The following is a 19,840-nucleotide window of genomic DNA, read 5'->3' on the forward strand; positions in this document are numbered from 1 at the left end:
TAAATCATGTCTTTGTCCAGCATGTGTCCAGGCCTACATGTCATCTGCTTCTCAGCATGAAGATTCTGTGTCTTGTGGAGTGGGCAGAGCAAGTGAGCCCCCCCTTTCTGTACCATGGGCTTTTATAGCCAGTCGTATGGACACCTGTTCTACATATGGTAGTGAACCAAAAATACACACACAAATAGCGCATGTCAACTAGACACGATGGCTGAGGCATAGAACTCAGAAAAATGATTATCGATTAACATTTCAAATGAATTTCCATAATTAACCATTTAACAGAGACCACCTGGGAATGCCAGGTGCTGTAGGCTTTTGCTTTTTCCTTCCTTCCACCAGCAGGGGGCACTCTCTTCTATGCCTTTTTTCCATTCCCTTTCAGAAGTGCACACATTCATTCTCTTTTCTTTTTTTCATTTGCTTTCTCTCTTGCACTATTTCATCTCTGCAAAATGCCAGCATCCTTCTGATCACCATGGGCCTCCAGCATTGTTGCTTATTTACTTTTAATACTAGGCTCCTTTTCACCAGGACCAGCGTCTCCCGGGTGGCTGGAAGCAACCATCGGTAACCCCAAGCAGAAGACCTTTGCAGGCAACACGACCCTCCCCCCTGAAGAGCAGCTCAAAGTCACTGGCAACCATCTCACCCTCTTCCTTCATTCACCCCTGGACGTCTCGCTCCGTCCCCAAGTTACGGGTCCAGCTTGCTCTTTCTGTCACATTACCGCGATGAAGGGTTTAGCCTGCAGGAGACCCTGCGCCGAGACATATTTGAAGACACCTGATGCGGCGGGTGAATCACTGCTAAACAAACCACACCTGTAGGGACGGCAAAGCCTTTGCATGGACCCTTCGGAGCCCGCCCCGTCACGGCCAGATTGCTCGCCACCAAGCGATCCTGAGAAAGTCTGGCCGGGCGATGGATCGAACAGCGTCTACTGGCCATACCACCTTGGATACGCCTGATCTCGTCTGATCTCGGAAGCAAAGCAGAGCTGGGCTCGGACAGTGCTTGGATGGGAGACCTCCTGGGAACATCGGGTGCTGTAGACCATTTTGATGACGTTTTGCCCTACTGCCCAGCTCGGCTAGTATGGATCGGCGCCTTGCCGGACACCGACCTTAAGTAACTTAGATGATGGAAGCCCCAAGGCCTCTGAGCCAGTTGGCAGCTAAATACGCTACCCCGCCGCCTTCATGCAGGCCTGACACCGAGCTCCTTGCCACGGCTAGGAGTGCTTATTGACTCCGCAGCTCGCCATGTGGAAATGATGGCGTTAAAAGCACCCGGGGCCGTGAAGGGGCCAGGCTTTCAGCAGGTGCCCAGGGAAGGTTTTGGATGCCGGCCGCCTAGCGAGGGCCAGCAGAAGTAACATGGTTCTCTGCAAAGAAGATTGTGTAACCAAGCCAGACGGCTGACAAAGAGCTAACCTCAGTGCAAGGAAGGTGCGGAAGGAATTGGGGAGGGGGGGGGTGATTCCTGCTAGTGCCCTGAAATCATAAAACAGGCAGGAGAGTCTGACGCATGGTGACGGAGAGATTGTAGGGGCAGATAGGGGGTGTTGTCACGTGTGAGCACGTGTGCATGCTGACTTGTGTGTGAGAGTGCGCTTCCTAGGTGTGGCGCGTTGCAGACAGTCAAAGGGATTGTTCCCTTTCATTAAAAGTTAATTCCTGGCTGCAGCCTATTAGAAAGCAACTAACCGCGCTCTACTCACCCTACCCGGGTCTAGCGGTGAGTCTCGCCTCTGCTCCCGGCCTGTGGCATTGGCCGTGAAGCTGACATTCCGTCGACAGCGCTGCAGCCTATCAGTGAGCTCAGCGGCTCTGAGTGGGGCGTTGTGTCTACACGACCTTTTAAGGAAGCCAGCAAAAAAATTGAAGAGAAGGGAAAGCACAAAAGGACCTGGTCTTGCTGAGCACTGGAAAGGGCAGCCGGCAGACAGACGTCAAAGTAGAAAAGCAGCAAGTGAGAGGCTTGTCTCTGCCTACGGCCACACGACCATGAACACGCCTGATCTCGTCTGGTATTGGAAGCTAAGCAGGGTCAGGCCTGGTTAGTACTTGGATGGGAGAGCACCTGGGAATACCAGGTGCTGTAGGCTTTTGCTTTTTCCTTCCTTCCACCAGCAGGGGGCACTCTCTTCTATGCCTTTTTTCCATTCCCTTTCACAAGTGCACACATTCATTCTCTTTTCTTTTTTTCATTTGCTTTCTCTCTTGCGCTATTTCATCTCTGGAAAATATCAGCATCCTTCTGATCACCGTGGGCCTCCAGCATTGTTGCTTCTTTACTTTTAATACTAGGCTCCTTTTCACCAGGACCAGCGTCTCCCGCGTGGCTGGAGGCAACCACCGGTAACCCCAAGCAGAAGACCTTTGCAGGCAACATGACCCTCCCCCCTGAAGAGCAGCTCAAAGTCACTGGCAACCATCTCACCCTCTTCCTTCATTCACCCCTGGACGTCTCGCTCCGCCCCCAAGTTACGGGTCCAGCTTGCTCTTTCTGTCACATTACCGCGATGAAGGGTTTAGCCTGCTGGAGACCCTGCGCCGAGACAGTTTTGAAGACACCTGATGCGGCGGGTGAATCACTGCTAAAGAAACAACACCTGTAGGGACGGCACAGCCTTTGCATGGACCCTTTGGAGCCCTCCCCGTCACGGCCAGATTGCTCGCCACCAAGCGATCCTGAGAAAGGCTGGCCGGGCGATGGATCGAGCAGCTTCTACTGGCCATACCACCTTGGATACGCCTGATCTCATCTGATCTCGGAAGCAAAGCAGGGCTGGGCTCGGACAGTACTTGGATGGGAGACCTCCTGGGAACACCGGGTGCTGTAGACCATTTTGATTACGTTTTTACCTACTGCCCAGCTCGGCTAGCATGAAACAGCGCCTTGCCGGACACCGACCTTAAGTAACTTAGATGATGGAAGCCCCAAGGCCTCTGAGCCAGTTGGCAGCTAAGTACGCTACCCCGCCGCCTTCACGCAGGCCTGACACCGAGCTCCTTGCCACGGCTAGGAGTGCTTATTGACTCCGCAGCTCGCCGTGTGGAAATGATGGCGTTAAAAGCACCCGGGGCCGTGAAGGGGCCAGGCTTTCAGCAGGTGCCCAGTATTGTTGAGCCACCCCCGTAGTGTTCGAGTTCGGTTCGGTTCGTCGAACACCCGTGTGTTCGCCGAACTGTTCGTCGAACACCTTCGAACACCGTTAAAACCAATGGCAGGCAAACAAAAACACATAGAAACACATAGAAAACACCTTCAAAGGTGTCCAAAAGCTGACAAACTGCTCAGAAGACACAACTAACACATGGAAAAGTGACAAGTACATATAGTCATGCGAAAAGAAAAGAGGTGGAGGAGTAAAAGGAGGGGGAGACACAGATATAGGCATGTCATGCCCTTCTAAAATCCAAAAGTGAGAAGCCGACACGTTCCGTCCGCTCCTGCCCGTGCCACCTCCGTGTCGCCGGGTTTGTGCCAGAGCCGCGGTGAACCCTGACAGCCAGCCCCCCTCTCCCAATACTGGTGCCTGTCCGCTGGTGGGTCGAGCGAGCCCCCCTGTGGTGGAGGCAGCTCTAAGCTTTTTAATTTAAATTGTCTCTCTAATTTGAATAAATACACTTTAAATCCATTTACAAGGATCTATTGGAGGGCAAGTCTCATGCCAGCAGCCGCGTAATTCCAGCTCCAGTAGCGTCCACTAAAGCTGCTGCAGTTAAAAAGCTTTTATAAGGATCGAGCTCGGCTGTCCACCGCAAGGCATCCTACTGCCAGTCCGAGCCCCTATGCCTTGGGGTGCCTCCTGATGCTCTTCACTGAGTATCCCGTGGTCCCGAAGCATTTCCTTTGAAAAAATGAAGTGTCCAAACTACAGGTGGTGTAGCTTGCTTAACAGCCGGGATAATCCACTGACTAGCAGACCCTGCTACTAGGCACAAAGTATTTCCTGGGCTAGATGCAGTTAAAAATTTGTAATTAGATACTCTCGTTGGATGCTGAGAAAGCATTCCATAGAGTCTCCTGGCACGCCATATATGATTCTCTTAAAAAGCTTGGGGTAGGGGTCTAGGGGACCCTTTTATAGCCAAAATCACGGCCCTGTATCGCAATACGTCACCTAGGCTGAAGATAAATGGAACTGTAGCACCCTGAGGGCTCGGTTGCTACAGAGGTATTGCACCTCACCCAGAGGTGTGATATCTCACTCTCAGGTAAGGATGTAGTGTGGATCAGGACCCGACACCTGCATGCATTACACCACATTGCCGTGGGGCAGGGCGACCAATATGCCCCTGAGATGGGCACGACAGTCCCTGTCCCTGGCTGGAGAGGGGGGAGGGAACACTGAGGAAGGGGAACCCTGTAGTGCAGGAGCAGGGAAGAAGCAGTTCCTGGGTGCATTGAGAAGGGAGTATAAAAGGTGGGCACCATCTTAGTTCAGTGCAGAGAAGTCTGAGCAGAAGTGGCAGGGAGCAGGGGCTCTGCATGAGCTCTGCTCCGGAGGCGAGCCTAGTAACAGAGGCCCAGGCCTGGAAGAGGGAGAAGGAAGGAAGAGGAGCGGAGAAGGCTCCATGAACGAGGAATGAAGGGATCTCAGGGGTGCGGACGGGCGAGTCGCCACCGCACGCCCAAATCCACCTGCGTGGAGGGGTCAGGCCAAAGGGGGAGACCGGTCCCCGAAACTAGTGGAGGCAGGAAACGACCCTCAGCTAGAAACAGGAGGCTGTGACATTTTATGTGGCGCAGCCCCTCGCTACACCCGCTAGGAAGGCACCACATAGGGTCAGGGAAACTGGCGCCAAGTTTACCAAGAGGAGGCCCGAGGCAGCCGGACAGAAGGGTTGGTAAGAAAGGCCAGACAAAGGACACACTAAGGGGGTCCTGTGAAGCACTCCAAAGTTATCTGGGAGTTGTCTGAGCCCCTCACCTGGTGAGCACAGTACGACGTGGGCAGCCGTTACCTGCAGACGTGGTCTGGATAATAAGAACTGTGAGTAAAGGCCCTGGACTGCATCACTGACTCCGTGTCATTACTGCTGCTGCCCTGCACCATCACCCCCATCCTCCGCATACACTGCCCTGAGGCTATACTCCTCCCGTGGGGAGTTATGCTACGCTCTGCTGCACCCACAACACCAGCCTCAGCGGTCTGCCCTGGAGCGGCGGTTCACTCTGACCGCAATCCACGGGTGGCGTAGTCGGACATTTAAACATCAAAACCACATAAATAGTTCCGCCACTGGTTTGACCGCCCTGAGCCACGGAACCGAGTTGCCGCCACGGAGACTACAACCACCAGCATCCACCAAAAAGGGTCCGGCTCCAGGTGTCCCAAGGCCCAGGGGGCGCGTCAGAACATTTTCATCACCTTTCACAATCACCAATGTGACAAGGCAGGGATTTTCTCTGTCCCCTCTCTTATACATCCTAGTGACGGAGCACCTGCTCTCATCAATTCGCCATAACCCCAATATTAGGTGGATTGAGGTGGGAGGCACCGAGTACAAGTGCTCTCTATTTGCTGATGATGTCCTAGTATATATCACTCAATCACATATATCCATCCATGCTGTTATGGCTGAAATAGATCACTTTGTTACATGGTCAAATTTTAAAATCAATGCAGTGAAGTCTGAGGCCCTCGATGTCTCCCTCCCCAAATCCATATAGGATTCCATCCAGTCCAACTTTCCCTTTGCCTGGCCCTCACAGGGTATCAAATACTTAGGAATTCCTATTCATAGAGACCTCTCCCATCTATGTTATCTTAATTTTGGGCCCTTTATTGAACAACTCCATACAGACCACGGTTGGCAAGTTAGAACTGTAAGATTCACTACGTGAACCACTGGTGTTTTGTGGAAAAGCACATGAACACTGTGTTCCAAATTATTATGCAAAAAGTGTTTAGGATTGGTAAGGGAAGAATTTGTTTGTTTGTCAGTTAAACTCATTGATGGTGATGTGTGTCAGGGCTCTTTATATCACTGTAAGCAATTGCAGACACCTGTGCTAATTAGTTTGGCAGGTGTGTCCAATGAAAGGCAAGACTACTTAAGAAGGCTGTCTCACATTATTAAGCAGCCTACATTTTCTGCCAAAATGGGAAAGAAAAAGGATGTGTCGGCTGCTGAGAAGCAACAAATTGTGGAGTGTTTAGGTCAAGGCATGACTACAATCAACATTGTGCGATGATCAGGATGAAGTGTCTTGGCAATCAAGAAGTATGTAGCTGATTCACAGTACACACGTGTGCGTGCTGATAAGGGCAAATTGAGGACTCTTTCCTACAGGCAATTACGTCAGGTTGAAAGAGCAGCGGCAAAAAAGCCTTGTCATAGCAGCAGACAAGTTTTTGAAGCTGCTTGTGCCTCCAACGTCCCCCGAACAACAAGATGCAGGGTCCTTCAGAGGTTTGCAGCTGTGCATATGCCATCCTGTCGACCTCCTCTATCCACTTCACACAAGCAGAAACGGCTCCAGTGGGCCAAACATTACATGAAGACTGATTTCAAAACTGTTTTGTTTACGGATGAGTGCCGTGCAGCGCTCAATGGTCCAGATGGATGGAGTGGAGGATGGCTGGTTGATGGACACCCCACGCAAACACGGCTAAAGCGCCAACAAGGAGGAGGTGGAGTAATGTTTTGGGCTGGAATCATGGGGAGAGAGATTGTCGGCCCCTTTAGGATCCCTGAAGGCGCTAAAGATGAATTCCATAATGTATGTGGATTTTCTCAAACAGCACTTCCTGCCATGGTTCAAGAAGAAGAACCGTGTATTTCACAGCAAGATCATTTTTCTGCATGATAATGCACCATCTCATGCTGCACATAAAACATCTGCATCTCTGGCTGATATGGGCATAAAAGGGGACAAACTTATGGTGTGACCCCCATGCTCCCCTGACCTGTACCCCATTCAGAACCTTTGGAGCATCATTAAAAGGAGTGTCTATGATGGCGGGAGGCAGTTCACATCTAAGCAACAGCTCTGGGAGGGTATTCTGTCCTCATGCAAAACAATTGAAGCAGAAACCATCCAAAACCTGACAAATTCAATGGACGAGAGAGTTCAGAAGCTCCTTTCGAACAAGGGGTCCTATGTGAAAATGTAACATCACCTAGAATAAAGTTTTGAGTTGAAAACTGTTTGATTTCAGTTTCTAACAACCTGCTAATGCTTATAATTTCAAAAATGACCATTTTTTTGGTCTTTATTAAAATGAAAAGGTTGATCGAAAAGTTTGGGGGATCTAAGAGTGTGGCAACCCAGTAGTCATGATTAGTGTTGAGCCACCCCCGTAGTGTTCGAGTTCGGTTCGGTTCGTCGAACACCCGTGTGTTCGCCGAACTGTTCGTCGAACTGTTCGTCGAACACCTTCGAACACCGTTAAAACCAATGGCAGGCAAACAAAAACACATAGAAACACATAGAAAACACCTTCAAAGGTGTCCAAAAGCTGACAAACTGCTCAGAAGACACAACTAACACATGGAAAAGTGACAAGTACATATAGTCATGCGAAAAGAAAAGAGGTGGAGGAGTAAAAGGAGGGGGAGACACAGATATAGGCATGTCATGCCCTTCTAAAATCCAAAAAGTGAGAAGCCGAGACGGCCAGTCCGCTCCTGCCCGTGCCACCTCCGTGTCGCCGGGTTTGTGCCAGAGCCGCGGTGAACCCTGACGGCCAGCCCCCCTCTCCCAATACTGGTGCCTGTCCGCTGGTGGGTCGAGAGAGCCCCCCTGTGGTGGAGGCAGCTCTAAGCTTTTTAATTTAAATTGTCCCTCTAATTTGAATGAATACACTTTAAATCCATTTACAAGGATCTATTGGAGGGCAAGTCTCATGCCAGCAGCCGCGTAATTCCAGCTTCAGTAGCGTCCACTAAAGCTGCTGCAGTTAAAAAGCTTTTATAAGGATCGAGCTCGGCTGTCCACCGCAAGGCATCCTAGTGCCAGTCCCAGCCCCTATTCCTTGGGGTGCCTCCTGATGCTCTTCACTAAGTATCCCGTGGTCCCGAAGCATTTCCTTTGAAAAAATTAAGTGTCCAAACTACAGGTGGTGTAGCTTGCTTAACAGCCGGGATAATCCGCTGACTAGCAGACACTGCTACTAGGCACAAAGTATTTCCTGGGCTAGATGCAGTTAAAAATTTGTAAGTAGATACTCTCGTTGGATGCTGAGAAAGCATTCCATAGAGTCTCCTGGCACGCCATATATGATTCTCTTAAAAAGCTTGGGGTAGGGGTCTAGGGGACCCTTTTATAGCCAAAATCACGGCCCTGTATCACAATACGTCACCTAGGCTGAAGATAAATGAAACTGTAGCACCGAGGGCTCGGTTGCTACAGACGTATTGCACCTCACCCAGAGGTGTGATATCTCACTCTCAGATAAGGATGGAGTGTGGATCAGGACCCGACACCTGCATGCATTACACCACATTGCCGTGGGGCAGGGCGACCAATATGCCCCTGAGATGGGCACGACAGTCCCTGTCCCTGGCTGGAGTGGGGGGAGGGAACACTGAGGAAGGGGAACCCTGCAGTGCAGGAGCAGGGAGGAAGCAGTTCCTGGGTGCATTGAGAAGGGAGTATAAAAGGTGGGCACCATCTTAGTTCAGTGCAGAGAAGTCTGAGCAGAAGTGGCAGGGAGCAGGGGCTCTGCATGAGCTCTGCTCTGGAGGCGGGCCTAGTAACAGAGGCCCAGGCCTGCAAGAGGGAGAAGGAAGGAAGAGGAGCGGAGAAGGCTCCAGGAACGAGGAATGAAGGGATCCCAGGGGTGCGGACGGGCGAGTCGCCACCGCACGCCCGAATCCACCTGCGTGGAGGGGTCAGGCCAAAGGGGGAGACCGGTCCCCGAACTATTGGAGGCAAGAAACGACCCTCAGCTAGAAACCGGAGGCTCTGACATTTTATGTGGCGCAGCCCCTTGCTCCACCCGCTAGGAAGGCACCACATAGGGTCAGGGAAACTGGCACCAAGTTTACCAAGAGGAGGCCCGAGGCAGCCGGACAGAAGTGTTGGTAAGAAAGGCCAGACAAAGGACACACAAAGGGGGTCCTGTGAAGCGCTCCAAAGTTATCTGGGAGTTGTCTGAGCCCCTCACCTGGTGAGCACAGTACGACGTGGGCAGCCGTTACCTGCAGACGTGGTCTGGATAATAAGAACTGTGAGTAAAGGCCCTGGACTGCATCACTGACTCCGGGTCGTTACTGCTGCTGCCCTGCACCATCACCCCCATCCTCAGCATACACTGCCCTGAGGCTATACTCCTTCCGTGGGGAGTTATGCTACGCTCTGCTGCACCCACAACACCAGCCTTAGCGGTCTGCCCTGTAGCGGCGGTTCACTCTGACCGCAATCCACGGGTGGCGTAGTCGGACATTTAAACATCAAAACCACATAAATAGTTCCGCCACTGGTTTGACCGCCCTGAGCCACGGAACCGGATCGCCGCCACGAAGACTACAACCACCAGCATCCACCAAAAAGGGTCCGGCTCCGGGTGTCCCAAGGCCCAGGGGGTGCGTCAGAACATTTTCATCACCTTTCACAATCACCAATGGGACAAGGCAGGGATGTCCTCTGTCCCCTCTCTTATACATCCTAGTGACGGAGCACCTGCTCTCATCAATTCGCCATAACCCCAATATTAGGTGGATTGAGGTGGGAGGCACCGAGTACAAGTGCTCTCTATTTGCTGATGATGTCCTAGTATATATCACTCAATCACATATATCCATCCCTGCTGTTATGGCTGAAATAGATCACTTTGTTACATGGTAAAATTTTAAAATCAATGCAGCGAAGTCTGAGGCCCTCGATGTCTCGATCCCCAAATCCATATAGGATTCCATCCAGTCCAACTTTCCCTTTGCCTGGCCCTCACAGGGTATCAAATACTTAGGAATTCCTATTCATAGAGACCTCTCCCATCTATGTTATCTTAATTTTGGGCCCTTTATTGAACAATTCCATACAGACCACGGTTGGCAAGTTAGAACTGTAAGATTCACTACGTGAACCACTGGTGTTTTGTGGAAAAGCACATGTACACCGCGTTCCAAATTATTATGCAAAAAGTGTTTAGGAGTGATAAGGGAAGAATTTGTTTGTTTGTCAGTTAAACTCATTGATGGTGATGTGTGTCAGGGCTCTTTATATCACTGTAAGCAATTGCAGACACCTGTGCTAATTAGTTTGGCAGGTGTGTCCAATGAAAGGCAAGACTACTTAAGAAGGCTCTCTCACATTATTAAGCAGCCTACATTTTCTGCCAAAATGGGAAAGAAAAAGGATGTGTCGGCTGCTGAGAAGCAACAAATTGTGGAGTGTTTAGGTCAAGGCATGACTACAATCAACATTGTGCGATGATCAGGATGAAGTGTCTTGGCAATCAAGAAGTATGTAGCTGATTCACAGTACACACGTGTGCGTGCTGATAAGGGCAAATTGAGGACTCTTTCCTACAGGCAATTACGTCAGGTTGAAACAGCAGCGGCAAAAAAGCCTTGTCATAGCAGCAGACAAGTTTTTGAAGCTGCTTGTGCCTCCAACGTCCCCCGAACAACAAGATGCAGGGTCCTTCAGAGGTTTGCAGCTGTGCATATGCCATCCTGTCGACCTCCTCTATCCACTTCACACAAGCAGAAACGGCTCCAGTGGGCCAAACATTACATGAAGACTGATTTCAAAACTGTTTTGTTCACGGATGAGTGCCGTGCAGTGCTCGATGGTCCAGATGAATGGAGTGGAGGATGGCTGGTTGATGGACACCCCACGCAAACACGGCTACAGCGCCAACAAGGAGGAGGTGGAGTAATGTTTTGGGCTGGAATCATGGGGAGAGAGATTGTCGGCCCCTTTAGGATCCCTGAAGGCGCTAAAGATGAACTCCATAATGTATGTGTATTTTCTCAAACAGCACTTCCTGCCATGGTTCAAGAAGAAGAACCGTGTATTTCACAGCAAGATCATTTTTCTGCATGATAATGCACCATCTCATGCTGCACATAAAACATCTGCATCTCTGGCTGATATGGGCATAAAAGGGGACAAACTTATGGTGTGACCCCCATGCTCCCCTGACCTGTACCCCATTCAGAACCTTTGGAGCATCATTAAAAGGAGTGTCTATGATGGCGGGAGGCAGTTCACATCTAAGCAACAGCTCTGGGAGGGTATTCTGTCCTCATGCAAAACAATTGAAGCAGAAACCATCCAAAACCTGACAAATTCAATGGACGAGAGAGTTCAGAAGCTCCTTTCGAACAAGGGGTCCTATGTGAAAATGTAACATCACCTAGAATAAAGTTTTGAGTTGAAAACTGTTTGATTTCAGTTTCTAACAACCTGCTAATGCTTATAATTTCAAAAATGACCATTTTTTTGGTCTTTATTAAAATGAAAAGGTTGATCGAAAAGTTTGGGGGATCTAAGAGTGTGGCAACCCAGTAGTCATGATTACTTCGAATTCTGACAATATGAGGGTCATGCTGCAGGTAGTGCAGCAAGAAGGCACTTATGTGTCTTGCGCATCTCGGAGCCCCAAAATTATTTTCCGGGCTAGATGCAGCTAAAAATTATTTTTAATTTTAAATCTGGTGAAGCTTATTATAGATGGCCTAATAGGATCAGTGCTGCACACTGCTACAAAGCCCAAATTATTTTCCAGTCAAGATACAGATAAACATGATTAGTAATTTGAAAGCTTAAAACGGTTGGTAGGGTGATTTTAACCAATCATCAAGCTTTTACTCTCCCCAGGATGACACAGGGGTAGAAAAGTCGTTTCGGATCCATGATTTGTTCATCTTTATGAACGTGAGTCTGTCTACATTATCAGTGGAGAGCCGCGTGCGCTTATCTGTCAGCACACCACCAGCAGCGCTGAACACACGTTCAGACAGAACGCTGGCTGCGGGGCATGACAAGATCTCCAAGGCGTAAGTGGCTAGCTCCGGCCATTTATCCAGATTGGAAGCCCAAAAAGAGCAAGGGTCCAGTAACACAGTCGTGGCTTCAATGTTTACTTGGAGATACTCCTGTACCATCGTCTCTAGGCGTTGACTATGTGTCAGACTTCTTGTCTCCTGTGGCCTTGCAAAGGATGGGCTAAAAAAGTGGTGAAATGATTCCGCAAAATTGATGTTACCAGCAGATACTGTGGTTCTGTTACGGTTTGAGTGCTGAACACTTGACGGTCCCACGGTTGGCAAGTTGGAACTGTGAGATTCACTACGTGCACCACTGGTATTTTGTGGAAAAGCACATGTAAGATTCTGCAACAGTCTCTGCTGATACTCCTGCATGCGTGCATCCCTTTCTATGGCAGGAATAATTTCTGCAAATTTACTTTTGTACCGGGGATCTAACAGTGTGGCAACCCAGTAGTCAGGATTATTTCTAATTCTCACAATTCGAGGGTCATGTTGCAGGTAGTGCAGCAAGAAGGCACTCATGTGTGTTGCGCATCCAGGAGCACCAAGTCCCTGTTGTGTTGGTGGCGAGGTAGCAATCATGCTTCCTTCCTCTGTCCTCTCCCCCCAACCTCGCACAACAGAAATGTGATCAAGGTCTCCCTCATCTGATGAGTCTTCCATCAGTTCGTCCTCCACTTCTTCCTGGGCTCCTGCACCTTCCTCACTAGTTTGGCTGCTACCATGCGCCCTGGTAAAATCATCTCCCCCACCCTCACATGCCTGCCGCCTTGGTGCTGCCGACCGTCTGGACCTTGCAGATGTTAGCCCTTCCGCATACAACTCCTCCTCCTCTACTTCCTCCACCTCCTCTTGTGCCACCACCTGACTCCGAATTCTGTTTAACATGTGCTCCAGCATGTAAATCACCGGAATAGTCATGCTGATAATGGCATCGTCAGCACTAAACATCTTCGTCGCCATTTCAAAACTGTGCAGAAGGGTGCATAGGTCCCTGATCTGAGACCACTCCTCCAGCGTGATTTGCCCCACCTCTGAATCTCGTTGGCCCAGGCTATACGTCAGAACGTATTGCACCAGGGCTTGTCGGTGCTGCCACAGTCGCTGCAACATGTGCAGAGTTGAATTCCACCGGGTAGGCACATCGCATTTTAGCCGGTGAAGTGGCAGGCCCAACGACTTCTGTAGAGATGTAAGTCGCTGAGCTGCGGGATGCGAACGGCGAAAGTGAGCACACAGCGACCGTGCCCTCTGCAGAAGGCCATCTACTCTGGGATAGTGGGCTAAAAATTGCTGGACAACCAGGTTCAACACGTGAGCCATACAAGGCACGTGTGTGACATTTCCCCGGCGAAGGGCTGCACCCAGGTTTGCAGCATTGTCGCACACGGCCTTCCCTGGTTTCAGGTCCAGTGGAGACAACCATTCATGAAATTGGTTCTCCAGAGCTGACCACAACTCCTCAGCTGTGTGACTCACATTTCCCAGACATTTCAATGTAAAAACCGCCTGATGACGTTGAGCCCTACTGCCAGCATAGTAAGGAGGTGTGCAGGATCCCTTCTGCGCAGTTAGAAAGCTTGTGGCATGACCAGACAGGCTTTGGGTGCAGGTGGAAGACCGAGAGGAGGTTGAGGAGGCAGAAGCAGTGGAGGAAAAATGACATAAAGAGGATTGACGCACAACTCGTGGGGACGGCAAGACTTGGACAGCAGCCCCTTGTCCTGCTGTCACCATAGTTACCCAGTGCCCAGTCAGCGACATGTAACGCCCCTGTCCATGCCTACTCGTCCAAGTGTCTGTGGTGAAATGCACCCTGTCACACACAGAGTTTCTCAAAGAAGCGGTGATGTTGTGTGCGACATGCTGGTGGAGCGCAGGCACACCTTTCTTTGAGAAGTAGTGCCGACTGGGCATCTGGTAATGGGGCACTGCGACGGACATAAGGTCTCGAAAATCCTCTGTGTCCACGAGGCGGAAAGGCAGCATTTCTGTAGCCAAGAGCTTGCAGATGGTGAAATTCAACCTCTTAGCTTTCTCATGGCTAGGAGGAAATGGTCTTTTACTTGTCCACATCTGAGGGACCGAGGGCTGGCTATTGTGCTTAGACGGGGTTGATAAGGGTGTCCCCGGCAAACTGCCGGTCTGTGAGGAAGATGCAGGCGGACATGTTAGGTTGCCTTGATCCAAAGGTGGTGCTATCGATATCGGACAGCGCTCAAGACCAGCTGGTGTTACCACCTCCAAAGAAAATGATGACCTGCCAATCACGCTGGCTGTTGCGGGTAAAGAGGTGGCAGGTCTGCGCCCCAAAACAGGTGTGACTGCTGTCCCCCCAGTCACAGAGGATGAAGAGGCCGCGGATGCACAAGATATGGCAGACGGTGGTTGGCCCGGCCGGCTAGACCGCATTGTAGCACACTGAGCTTCCCACTGCAACTTATGCTTCATGTCCATGTGCCGGTTCATGCATGAAGTACTCAAACTATGTATTTTTTGGCCTCTACTTAGCTTTTGCTGACAAATGTTACAGATAACACGAGTTGGGTCATCTTTATCGATCTGAAAAAATGCCCAGGCTATGCAAGGCTTAGCACCCATGCGACCTGAAGAGCCACCACGACTTGTGGTGAGAGGCAGAGTTGTGTTTGAGGATGCAGTTGTTGACGTGCTTCCAGTACTACGTCTCTGTCCAGGAAGGCGCAACCTGACCTCGTCGTCACTAGCATCTTCCTCCACCTCCTCTGCTGACCTCATCTCTTGGCTGACTGTGGGTTGACAGTAAGTGGGATCTCCGACCTCATCATCATCACCCTGTGCGTTATCACACCCGTCGTCCTCAGAGCCAACCTGTTCCTGCCCTGACAAAAAACTAAAGTTGTCGCTCCAATCAGGTATTTGAGTCTTATCATCGTCTTCCTCATTGTCTCCACCAACAGGAGTTACAGTTTGGGAATGAGGGTCTACATTATGGTCAGAACCTTCTGCGTCTGGTCCTGGATCCGACTCATAAAGATTCTGGGCATCAGTGCAGATCATTTCCTCGTCTGGATTCACAGAAGCGCTGGAGTCGACCTCTGATTCCCAGGCTATAGTATGAGTAAACAGCTCTGCAGACTCAACCATCTGTTCTACCTCATACTCAGACGGGCAGCTGGAGATTTGGGAGCTGTGAGGAAGCAAGTGCGATTTGGGTGACACCTTTGAGGACTGGAGTATTTGTGATGTTGAAGTTGATGTGGAGGAGAGCCCACTTAAAGGAGCACTTGATATCCGTTGAAGCACCTGCTGTTTTTGTGCCTCATCTGGAATTTGTAGCGATTGGCGTGGCCGTAAGAAAGGGATCTTATCACATTGTCCGCTAAAAGAAGTAGACATTTTAGTTTGGCTGGAAGATGGTCTTTCTTCTGCACCTACCACACGGACACAACCTTTTTTCCCCTTCCCAACACGCCTATTCCCCTTTCCACCAGCAGCAGGCCTTTTTCCACTCATTTTGGTGGTTAACTAATTCACAACTCTGGAGTTGTTTGCACAAAAAAACAATGGATGGTAACCGAGCAGAGCTGAGTGGCCAAACTGTGGTATTAGGCCAAAACTATTGGCTGGGTTAGATGCAGAAAAAAATTATTTTTAATTTGCAACCTGATGGAGGTCAGTATAGATGGACTAATAGACCAAGTCCCACACACCGCTAGAAGCCCAAATATTTTTTCAGAGCTAGATGCAGAAAATTTTTTTATTCAATTTGCAACCTGATGGAGGTCAGTATAGATGGACTAATAGACCAAGTCCCACACACTGCTAGAAGCCCAAATATTTTTTCAGAGCTAGATGCAGAAAAAAAATATTTTTAATTTGCAACCTGATGGAGGTCAGTATAGATGGACTAATAGACCAAGTCCCACACACTGCTAGAAGCCCAAATATTTTTTCAGAGCTAGATGCAGAAAAAAATTATTTTTAATTTGCAACCTGATGGAGGTCAGTATAGATGGACTAATAGACCAAGTCCCACACACCGCTAGAAGCCCAAATATTTTTTCAGAGGTAGATGCAGAAAAAAATTATTTTTAATTTGCAACCTGATGGAGGTCAGTATAGATAGACTAATAGAACAAGTCCCACACGCTGCTAGTAGCCCAAATATTTTTTCAGAGATAAATGAAGAAAAAAATTATTTTTAATTTGCAACCTGATGGAGGTCAGTATAGATGGACTAATAGACCAAGTCCCACACACTGCTAGAAGCCCAAATATTTTTTCAGAGCTAGATGCAGAAAAAAATTATTTTTAATTTGCAACCTGATGGAGGTCAGTATAGATGGACTAATAGACCAAGTCCCACACACCGCTAGAAGCCCAAATATTTTTTCAGAGCTAGATGCAGAAAAAAATTATATTCAATTTGCAACCTGCTGGAGGTCAGTATAGAAGGACTAATAGAACAAGTCCCACACACTGCTAGAAGCCCAAATATTTTTTCAGAGCTAAATGAAGAAAAAAATTATTTTTAATTTGCAACCTGATGGAGGTCAGTATAGATGGACTAATAGACCAAGTCCCACACACTGCTAGAAGCCCAAATATTTTTTCAGATCTAGATGCAGAAAAAAATTATATTCAGTTTGCAACCTGATGGAGGTCAGTATAGATGGACTAATAGAATGATGCTATGCCCAAAAGATTTTACTTCACTAGGTGCAGTAAAAAAATTGGTATTCTATACACAGGTGGTATATCTTGCAACACAGATAGGCTACTCCACTGACTAACACACTCTGCAATAGGCCAAAAAGGATTAGCTTTGCTAGATTCAGCCAAAAGCTGTGAAAAAAACTTGCACAGCACTGGCACAGACCTGCCTGGCAAAAACTGATAGGAACTGATGTAACCTAGTCCTGAAAAGGACTCCAATTACAATTAGTCTTTACTCCCACAATCTATCTATTTAAGAGCACAGGCCTGCCTGATAAAAGTCGTAGGAAATGCTGTAACCTAGTCCTTAAAAGGACTGCAATCACAACTATTCCCTACTCCCAAGCTATCTGTATATTTGTGCGAAAATTGGCTTGAAGTTAACAAGGTATAGCGCACACAGCAACAGCGGTGCCGTCTAACACGCAGCTGCAGCAGTGAGAAAATGGTGGCGACGGGGAAAATGGCTTGGTCTTATAGGGCAAGGACATGTGACATACACTGCCAATCACACATGCCCTTGCTTGTGTGAAAAAAAGCACTTCGCTCCGTGTGTGCGCTGCTGATAGGCTGACAGATTTCACCTCCCCACTGAAAATGCGGGAAAGAGAAAAAAAAATGGAGATCTTCATTGTTCCTGCAGAGATCCATCCCCTGCCCCTCCCCCCGCCCCGCTGTACACTCAAACTGCGTATTAACATTAATTTTCATCATTACTGAGAAAAAATCCAGTTATGATTTTGGTGCACGAACAGTTATCGAACATAACCTCGAACAGCCGAATTTTTCTCAAATTGTTCGTGTTCGCCGACCGGCTCGAACACCGCCCAAAACAGCTCGAATTTGAGATTGGCGAACAGTTCGAGTAGAACAACGCTCATCTCTAGTCATGATTACTTCGAATTCTGACAATATGAGGGTCATGCTGCAGGTAGTGCAGCAAGAAGGCACTTATGTGTCTTGCGCATCTCGGAGCCCAAAATTATTTTCCGGGCTAGATGCAGTTAAAAATTATTATTAATTTTAAATCTGGTGAAGCTTTAGTATAGATGGCCTAATAGGATCAGTGCTGCACACTGCTACAAAGCCCAAATTATTTTCCAGTCAAGATACAGATATACATGATTAGTAATTTTAAATCTGGTGGAGCTTATTATAGATGGCCTAATAGAATCAGTGCTGCACACTGCTACAAAGCCCAAAATATTTTCCAGCCAAGATACAGATAAACATGATTAGTAATTTGAAAGCTTAAAACGGTTGGTAGGGTGATTTTAACCAATCATCAAGCTTTTACTCTCCCCAGGATGACACAGGGGTAGAAAAGTCGTTTCGGATCCATGATTTGTTCATCTTTATGAACGTGAGTCTGTCTACATTATCAGTGGAGAGCCGCGTGCGCTTATCTGTCAGCACACCACCAGCAGCGCTGAACACACGTTCAGACAGAACGCTGGCTGCGGGGCATGACAAGATCTCCAAGGCGTAAGTGGCTAGCTCCGGCCATTTATCCAGATTGGAAGCCCAAAAAGAGCAAGGGTCCAGTGACACAGTCGTGGCTTCAATGTTTACTTGGAGATACTCCTGTACCATCGTCTCTAAGCGTCGACTATGTGTCAGACTTCTTGTCTCCTGTGGTCTTGCAAAGGATGGGCTAAAAAAGTGGTGAAATGATTCCGCAAAATTGATGTTACCAGCAGATACTGTGGTTCTGTTACGGTTTGAGTGCTGAACACTTGACGGTCCCACGGTTGGCAAGTTGGAACTGTGAGATTCACTACGTGCACCACTGGTATTTTGTGGAAAAGCACATGTAAGATTCTGCAACAGTCTCTGCTGATACTCCTGCATGCGTGCATCCCTTTCTATGGCAGGAATAATTTCTGCAAATTTACTTTTGTACCGGGGATCTAACAGTGTGGCAACCCAGTAGTCAGGATTATTTCTAATTCTCACAATTCGAGGATCATGTTGCAGGTAGTGCAGCAAGAAGGCACTCATGTGTGTTGCGCATCCAGGAGCACCAAGTCCCTGTTGTGTTGGTGGCGAGGTAACAATCATGCTTCCTTCCTCTGTCCTCTCCCCCCAACCTCGCACAACAGAAATGTGATCAAGGTCTCCCTCATCTGATGAGTCTTCCATCAGTTCGTCCTCCACTTCTTCCTGGGCTCCTGCACCTTCCTCACTAGTTTGGCTGCTACCATGCGCCCTGGTAAAACCATCTCCCCCACCCTCACATGCCTGCCGCCTTGGTGCTGCCGACCGTCTGGACCTTGCAGATGTTAGCCCTTCCGCATACAACTCCTCCTCTACTTCCTCCACCTCCTCTTGTGCCACCACCTGACTCCGAATTCTGTTTAACATGTGCTCCAGCATGTAAATCACCGGAATAGTCATGCTGATAATGGCATCGTCAGCACTAAACATCTTCGTCGCCATTTCAAAACTGTGCAGAAGGGTGCATAGGTCCCTGATCTGAGACCACTCCTCCAGCGTGATTTGCCCCACCTCTGGATCTCGTTGGCCCAGGCTATACGTCAGAACGTATTGCACCAGGGCTTGTTGGTGCTATCACAGTCGCTGCAACATGTGCAGAGTTGAATTCCACCGTGTAGGCACATCGCATTTTAGCCGGTGAAGTGGCAGGCCCAACAACTTCTGTAGAGATGTAAGTCGCTGAGCTGCGGGATGCGAATGGCGAAAGTGAGCACACAGCGACCGTGCCCTCTGCAGAAGGCCATCTAGTCTGGGATAGTGGGCTAAAAATTGCTGGACAACCAGGTTCAACACGTGAGCCATACAAGGCACGTGTGTGACATTGCCCCGGCGAAGGGCCGCACCCAGGTTTGCAGCATTGTCGAACACGGTCTTCCCTGGTTTCAGGTCCAGTGGAGACAACCATTCATGAAATTGGTTCTCCAGAGCTGACCACAACTCCTCAGCTGTGTGACTCACATTTCCCAGACATTTCAATGTAAAAACCGCCTGATGACGTTGAGCCCTACTGCCAGCATAGTAAGGAGGTGTGCAGGATCCCTTCTGCGCAGTTAGAAAGCTTGTGGCATGACCAGACAGGCTTTGGGTGCAGGGGGAAGACCGAGAATAGGTTGAGGAGGCAGAAGCAGTGGAGGAACTTTGACATAAAGAGGATTGACGCACAACTCGTGGGGACGGCAAGACTT

General features: G+C 49.0%; 3 pseudogenes; all 3 read left to right on the forward strand.

The window, feature by feature from the left end:
• Positions 1-938: 938 nt before the first annotated feature.
• On the forward strand, positions 939-1,058 carry LOC141268770 (5S ribosomal RNA; annotated as a pseudogene).
• A 933-nt stretch (positions 1,059-1,991) lies between these two features.
• LOC141269178 (5S ribosomal RNA) lies at positions 1,992-2,110 on the forward strand (annotated as a pseudogene).
• Positions 2,111-2,731: 621 nt separating this feature from the next.
• LOC141267308 (5S ribosomal RNA) lies at positions 2,732-2,851 on the forward strand (annotated as a pseudogene).
• The last annotated feature ends 16,989 nt before the right edge of the window (positions 2,852-19,840 follow it).

Source organism: Phyllobates terribilis, unplaced genomic scaffold (assembly GCF_046119375.1).
Source record: "Phyllobates terribilis strain yellow unplaced genomic scaffold, ASM4611937v1 Scaffold_4__5_contigs__length_816908805, whole genome shotgun sequence".
NCBI lineage: Eukaryota > Metazoa > Chordata > Amphibia > Anura > Dendrobatidae > Phyllobates > Phyllobates terribilis.